Source organism: Anopheles aquasalis, chromosome 2, assembly GCF_943734665.1.
Source record: "Anopheles aquasalis chromosome 2, idAnoAquaMG_Q_19, whole genome shotgun sequence".
In the NCBI taxonomy this organism is placed as follows: Eukaryota; Metazoa; Arthropoda; class Insecta; order Diptera; family Culicidae; genus Anopheles; species Anopheles aquasalis.
The window spans coordinates 14780001-14787500 of NC_064877.1; the positions used below are offsets into that span (position 1 = coordinate 14780001).

The following is a 7500-nucleotide window of genomic DNA, read 5'->3' on the forward strand; positions in this document are numbered from 1 at the left end:
GACCGTCAAGTGCCGGTAAAAGTGAATAGCGACAGAGAGTCATCTGTAGGCCAGCCTTGGCCAGCCTCAACTCGTAGACCGTTGATTCGGTGGCCACCGGTGGCCATTGAACAACAGAGATACACCACCGAGAGAAAGAGAGAGACACTTTGAGAGGATTCTCCGTAAAGCGGATTTCCGATAGACGCGCACGTTACCATGGCGACAGATGATGATCGTTTGCTGCTGCTGCTGCTGCTGCTACTACGATGATGATGGTGATGGTGATGCTGAAAGGGAACAACGAAAGAATGGATCGAGAGGCTACTGACTGCTAGGCATCGGTGGCCACCGATGTGGTAGTGTGGCCACCGGATTACCGAAGGAAACTGAGGATGGAGACGCTCGGGTTAAGCGCCAAAAACCGATGGACCGGTGGACTGGTGGACCGTTAGTTAAAACCTGCTCCTAAATCCTTCCATTTTGAATGCAATCACAAAGTGCGCAATGATGTGTGGTAGAGGAAGGAGGCAAAGGGATGAAAGGGATGCCCAGTGGTCGACGGAGGTAAAGGGGATGGAATTCACCTGACGAGAGAGACTGAGCCGAGAAGGAGTTGTTGATGACGATTCCAGTTGATGCGTTGATGTATTTATCCTTGCATAAAGCTGGAGTCTGGTTGTGCGAAGGGATGAATTAGAGCACTCTCATCCCACCTCACACATACAAGCACGTGCGTTCATCCTCCCTTCTGTTGCCCGTGTTGTGGTTGGATCGCATTCTTGGATCATATGCCAAGCGGCCAATCCGGTACGCCATTCGATGGTCGATGAAATCCATAATCATAATAGTCATCACCATCATCATCATCATCATCATCATCATCACCGCCATGAGCGTAGGTAGAGGGAGCTTAGGTAACGAACGAACGACGACAAGTGCTTTAATGGAATGTAACGACCCATCTCGTTGGTTCGTCTCGTTGGTTCGTATTAGCCAACAGGATCGAGTATGTGCGCGTGATGGCCAACCACACAGTCCGGGGAGTCCGATAGGCACACAGGTGGTGACCACAAACACGCACGCACACTAACAGGTGCTACCCGTGCCGGAGAAAAGCGATCGAAGTAGAAATCTCGAGCATAAACGAGACTCCCGAGAGAGAGAGAGGCTGGTGGTGGTGAGCCCCGGCTCATGATCAGCGTGCGTGACGTACCACAATAATGAATGCATTGGATACTTTGGCCTCTTGCGTTGCCGCATAGCATACCCACGGGGACAAGGCACACGGAAAATGGTTCCCAAATGGTTCTTCTTTTCTTGGCGAACCGAGCAGGCCCATCAGCAGTTCACTGATGGTGTGAGACTGATTCAATTACCATGATTTGCGTGATAGAGGTGCGTGAAACCATTTTTGAAATCGCCCCATTTTGGGGTCCCGGGCCCTCTTGGGGGTTTCGCTTTCGTAAGCATCCCCACGCGCCTCAGCGGACTCAGCGAACACGGAACGGAATGATTTGGCACGCTTCAACACGTACGCCAAAAAAAAAACCAACACAGGAATACTTTTCGGGAATTTCTCGGTTCCTGAGTGGCTTTAAGGAGGGTGTTTTGAGTGCTCGAGTGGATTTGCGATATGCTGGAGTAAGCAAACGGAGAATAGAGTGGGGCACTATCATCACTTTCAGAGCAAAAGAAGTTTGTGCTTCGCGTTATCAGTTGCCATTAGATAAAAGGAATTAGAACATAAGCATACGAGGAAACAAACTGGAATTCTTGGAATTCAGGAATGTGGAGGCACTGAGATTGGAATTCTGGAAATAATGGAATCGTAAATTATCCAACAGTATTCTGAGAACTGTGCACTTAATCTAGTTCATCGAGGTGATGGTGACTAGGAATTGAAAACTTGACAAAAGAGGTTAATGTTGAACTGAAGCAACAATAAGAAGAATAAAATAAAGGTTAAAGTTCAGATGCACCACACTCAGAATCGGATTAAATGGAATCGGATCAAATATTGAGGTGCCTTGAATGTCTTTTCCCTCTGATACTACGTCCAACAGTCACAACTATCGGTATTTAATCTCAGCAAGTACCACCGTATGTCACCAGCATACATTCTGAATAAAATATGCTGTATTGCTTGACTCAAATGGCAGATGGAATGACGTGTTTTCTCTGAAGAAGGGTTTTACAAAGTGGGGTGTGCCCAGAGTTCAGTGGTCAGTGGGGATACTGCCCAGAACCATGTCTACCCTTAGATTGATGCAAATACAGTCCCAGATTTTGAACAAAACAAAAAAGAAACACAATGTGACCCCAGATGTGGAAAACAATGTTCCAAATCTCTGACCTAAGACAATGTGGCTTTCCAGCTCACCGAACATGCATTCTTCATCCACAAGAACATACATGTCTGACCGTTGACCCCCATTTCTATGAACATTCTTAGCCCGAAATTCGATGATCCCTTAGGGGATCCATGGGAATCGAAAACATTGACATGAAAACTCTGTACGGCTGTTCAGTGTTCTGTGCCAATGCTTCAGGCCAGACGCCAACTCAAAGCAGTTACCGATGCAAAATGGAGGCCACAGATGGATGCCAATGGAGTATAGTTCTGTTAAATGCGTCGTGAGGAATGAATATTTTAGTTTTATTTTGTTTCGAAACTGCAACTTAAAGCTGTTGAGTGTACCATCAAAATCTCCGGCTCAATCACTCGAGCTTCATTGTGTTAAATTGTATAAAACATCATGACACGCGAGCATCGATTGTGCTTCTGCGAAAGCAGCATCTTCGTCCCACGACACACCAGACCGGATCATAATGACGTTTTGCATTTTTCAATCTTCTCCTTCCCAGAACCAGTTTATTGAGGGAATAGCTCACCTTCTCGGCACCCAAGGGAGACAAGACACGTCAAATTACCATAGAGAGGGCTGCGAGACAGACAGAGAGGGAGAGAGAGAGTGATAAAGAGAGGTAAGTAGAAACATCATCACCGGATGTAGGGACCTGTGCGTGTTAATGGAGGCCGGATAGTCGCTCGCTTCCTCCTTGTTCTTATGTCACGCTAGCTCGTTCACCTCTACCAAACCCTCAACATCTTGCACACAACAGCGTGTGCCACTTAATCAAACGTTCGCGTGTCTGCAAACGAATCTGAACACTCAAGGATCGCGCGGACAGAGGTGAAGTGTACCGGGAACAGCAATGTCTTCAACAACAACAGCAACGCAAAAGAAGTAAACTCCATGAAAAGCGCGGGGAGGGGGATGTTTGTGACGGCCAGAGGAGCTTCCAGATGGGCTCCTTGCTTGCTGCCAGGCAATGCGTGGTTCCAAACTGACAGCAACATCCAATGGTTTCTGGCTCTAAATTGGCTCTCCAAGCGAGGAAGCGCAGGCGACCAGCTCGATGACATCCTTCAACCGGGCCGGGTAACTCGATTGCTGTGTATGGAGTGTGAAAGACAAGCTTTTCTCCGCCTCCACCCACCTCCCGAAGTCTTCCTTCTGGCCGATAAAAGGCATCATTACGTGGCGAACGGTGAACGGCGTCGAGCGGCGTAAATTGATTGATAAATGAATCTAATGGATGCTCGGATGCGATATCCAAGGATGAAGGGACAGAGGGGTAGGGTGGTAGGGAGGAGGTGACCGTGCGTCACTTTAAGGAATCGCGCATGGCACCGGCACTGTGCTGGAGTTAAATTATCGACTTCGATGACAATCGATGCCAAAGGGACACGTGCCTGCTGCTGCTGCTGCTGCTAAGCAAGCACCCCTCTGGTCCCTCTGGCCCCTCTGGAGGTCCCTGAAGACACGGCTTCATCCCTTCATCCCTTCGTCCGGCGTGGTCTGGATCGAGAAGGTAATAAATCACGGAGCCCGAGCAGCGACAATCCTTGGGTTGACTTTTACCAACACCACACAGCCACACACAGTCGCACACACTGATAGTAGATAGCGCAAACGGGGTGAAAGTTTCAGCGGGCCGTACCTTCATCATCCTGGTGCCCGACGAGCCCAGCTGGTCTGCTAACCCCGCTGCTGGAACACAAAATACACGGTACCATCTTCGCAGACGTGGTCTGTGTGGCCGTCTGCGTGTGTCTGCGTCATGCCAGCGAGTAAATGACTTTGAGCGCAAAAAAAGCTCCAACGAAGCCTCTTGTTTTTACTTCTCCTCTTTTTTTTTTGTTTGTTCCGCTTTGTTTTGTTTGGAACCACCGCAACCACCACCACCAGCGCAACTCCCAGTGGAAATTGATGAAGCACAAACCACCGAAGGGTTGTTTGTGATTTATCTGGTGCCAAATGGCTGCTGGCGGCCCACTGATCTATGCCTGATAGCACGCCTCCCAGGGTGCGTTGGGTGGGGAGTTAAATTTGCGTAAACCACTGTCTCTGGGGTGGCCTGTTTGCTGCTGCTGCTGCTGCTCCTTTTCTTTGGGCCCCTCCTTAGTCGTTTAAAGTGTCGCTGGGCGTTTCGCGAGGCGTCGCAATCGGGCGGCCATGGAAACATGGCCAGACCAATTACGAATTGGTGCGATTTGGCTGACTGGATGGCTGGTTGGCTCGTTCGCCATCGCATTGGCTGTTGTTCGAAGGTCAACAAATGGCGGCGATGGTTGCCGGTTCATGTTGTTTTTTACTTCTTCTGTTGTGCCAAACGCACCAACCCGGAGGCTGCCATAAATTTACAAACCAACCAGCAAAACATGCCACTGGTTTGTCTGTGTCTGTGTCAATTTGTTTGTTTTCTCGGAGTTCGCATTGCGGCATTCGTTCGCAGCCGCACATGCCGGATCTCGCTCCCTTGGAGATGTAAGTTATGGGACGCACTCACTCAGAAGGCCTTGCAAAACAATCCATCACCATCCAGGGCAGTGCATAGTAGGCTATTCGGAACAAAACGCTCTATGTGAGTAAATTTCATTTTTGATTCCTTTTTTTGACCAACAACATAGTTTTTTTTATTGTTTTATTTGCAAATAACATTCCAGTATATTTTGGAGGGCAATCATCGAGTTTATCTAGCGGAGGATACCCAACAGCTTCTGAGTGATTCGAGATCATTTTGAATGATTGAACGCTTCCGCCGTCCATTTTACCAAATAGTTTGCTTTATTGAATTTGCTTTTTTCCTTAAAAGGCCAAAGAGGCAAAGGCAATTCCAAAATTGGTAGCCGCGCGCGGGAAAACGAAATGATTTTTCTCCGATGCCGAAACACGTTGATGGAGGCGCCCTTTGAAATGGAGGCGCCAGGTAGCCGGTACCATTGAATTCTTTCAGGGGGCTGTAAAAGCAATTTAAAACGCTAAATAACTCAGGGATCTCAAACTTCGTTAGGTAGTGGATGTAAATATATTGAAAAAAATTCATTCAATTCTTTATTCAATCAATTGTGTTATTTCATTACGAAATGATAAGCAATTCCGCATAGATGCAAAGAATCTTTGTTAAAAGTATACAGATTTTTTTAAGGAAATATCAAACATTGCAAAATAATCTGAAATAGAAGACCGATGCAAAGCAAAACAGCACAGATAAAACATAACGTAGATAAACATAAACATGACATCGTAGATAAAAAATCTGGAGGTTCTGTGTTCTTTTGTTAATTAAAACTTCACGTTATGTAAATTATAATTACATTACTTAACGGTAATTTTGCTAAAATAACAGTTTATAAGAATAGAATTTTGCTTGTATTCATGTAAGAACAAATATCTTCAAAAAGTCTTCCCACGATTATCCGCAAACTGAGCTCGATTCTTCGAATTTACTTCGTTTTCTCTGCTCGCGAAGCTCCGCAACTATCGGGCACGCGTTCACATTCCTCCTCGGACCGGCGGCACGTGCCAGCTAACGAGAAACTGTCAATCGCCTACACCACCCCGTTCCTCTCTTACGAGTCCTCTACCCCTATCCGCGTTCTCCGGCCGAACGGAAAGCAATTTTTCTCATTAATTCTCGACAATCCGAACCCCGTTCCGAACGATGCCACAGGTCGGCCAAATGATTTCATTTTTGGTCAACCACCAAAGGACACGAAAAGAGAAAAGGGGGGAGGGTAGAAAGAAGGTGGATCACACAAGGGTTTCTTCCACCTCCCCCGCGCGGTAGTCCCACCCACCATACCGTGAACGTGCCCGCAAACAGTCGCTCGGCTGGCTGGAGGTGAAACTTTTTCAATTATCACCATTAGACACAAGACTGGCCGCGGCCTCCAACATACCCACCCTTCCCCCGGGAGTGGTTCCTAGCAAGGGAAAACAAATGCACCCGGAATCATTTCGGTGGAAGCGAAGCGGTCTACCCGACACGCGACACGAGCGCATGCCACCCCCAAACCACCCCAGAGTGTTCACGACCGTTTTGCTAATTGAGTGCCGGTCACACTTTCGGGGTTCGGGGGGTTCTTTACCACGATCGGCGGATCGCCTGGTGGAAGAAGGCAAATGGCGAGGGAATGGATCGAAGGAAATCGAAATCGGAATTCGGTGACCGAGGCATGGTAACGACCGGTCGGTGGCTGAAGGGAGGAACTGAAACAATATTTTGACAAGTTTCATTACGGTGAAATCATGACCTCGTAAATTGGAATGCTGGCTGGCTTGCTGCTGGTTGGTGTGATTTCGGGTTTACGTCCTTTTTCTCATTTCCTTTTCGTGGTTTCACTCCACGGGGTCCACGATGACGGGGAAAAGAAGGCTTTCGGACCTTCGGCCCACCGGGACGCCTATTAACCGAAGGCAGGCACGAGCAAATCAGCGAGAACCTTTCCTTCGTGGACCTTCTTCCTTCAAAGGTTTCTGGTGGAAAACTTTTCCAACCGACCGACCGAACTTTTGACAATGATTGGTGGATTTTCCTATCATCACCCCCTGTCCGGAGGGTGAGAGAAACGAACCGAGAGCATAGCCGTAGCATACGGTGGCATCCACATCGCAGGGAATGTAAAACCAACGTTGAGCCTTGTAGATTTATATCGGGAAAGCGTTTTTCCGTAACCGAATTTTTCCCCCTCACCAGACGAGCGTATGTTCACGCGAAAAGTGAAAAGCATTTCCACCAGCAGGAAACGTTCCTCTCGGACGCACGCACGCTCGCACGAACGGACACATCACGTCGAACGGAAACTTTTGTCCAAACGAGCCAAGCAGGCCGCAGCAGAGATAGTCAGGACGCAGGGGGCACGTGGCAGTGACCTTTTTGTAGAACTTTAGATAAGATTTTGCGTCCACGGGAACACGACCACGAACCCCAGTGCCCTGGAACGTGTTAGGAATACATTCCCAAGGCCTGACAAGCCAGCGAGCCAGCCAGCCGAGGTCAGTGCCTACGCTACGATATGAGTTCTGGCGCCAACGGAAGATTTATGGTGACCAATTTGCAACAAGCCTGTCCTCGAACTCGGTGACTGGACCGTGAGAGAGAGAGAGAGAGAGAGGGGTGGTGGTGGTAACACATAAAACATGAAAAGTTGAAGCCGCAGCAGCAGCAGCA

At 48.3% G+C, this 7500-nt stretch overlaps 1 protein-coding gene across 2 annotated transcripts in view; it reads left to right on the top strand.

The window, feature by feature from the left end:
* LOC126571057 (connectin-like) overlaps positions 1 to 7500 on the top strand; it is a 78651-nt gene that overhangs the window by 20041 nt on the left and 51110 nt on the right. Inside the window, exon 2 of one of the 2 annotated variants that reach the window (XM_050229281.1) lies at positions 2848 to 2967. The gene's annotated coding sequence lies outside the window, so the exon portion shown is untranslated. Of the gene's footprint in view, positions 1 to 2847; positions 2968 to 7500 lie in introns of those variants that run through there. The other variant, XM_050229282.1, reaches the window with a different exon arrangement.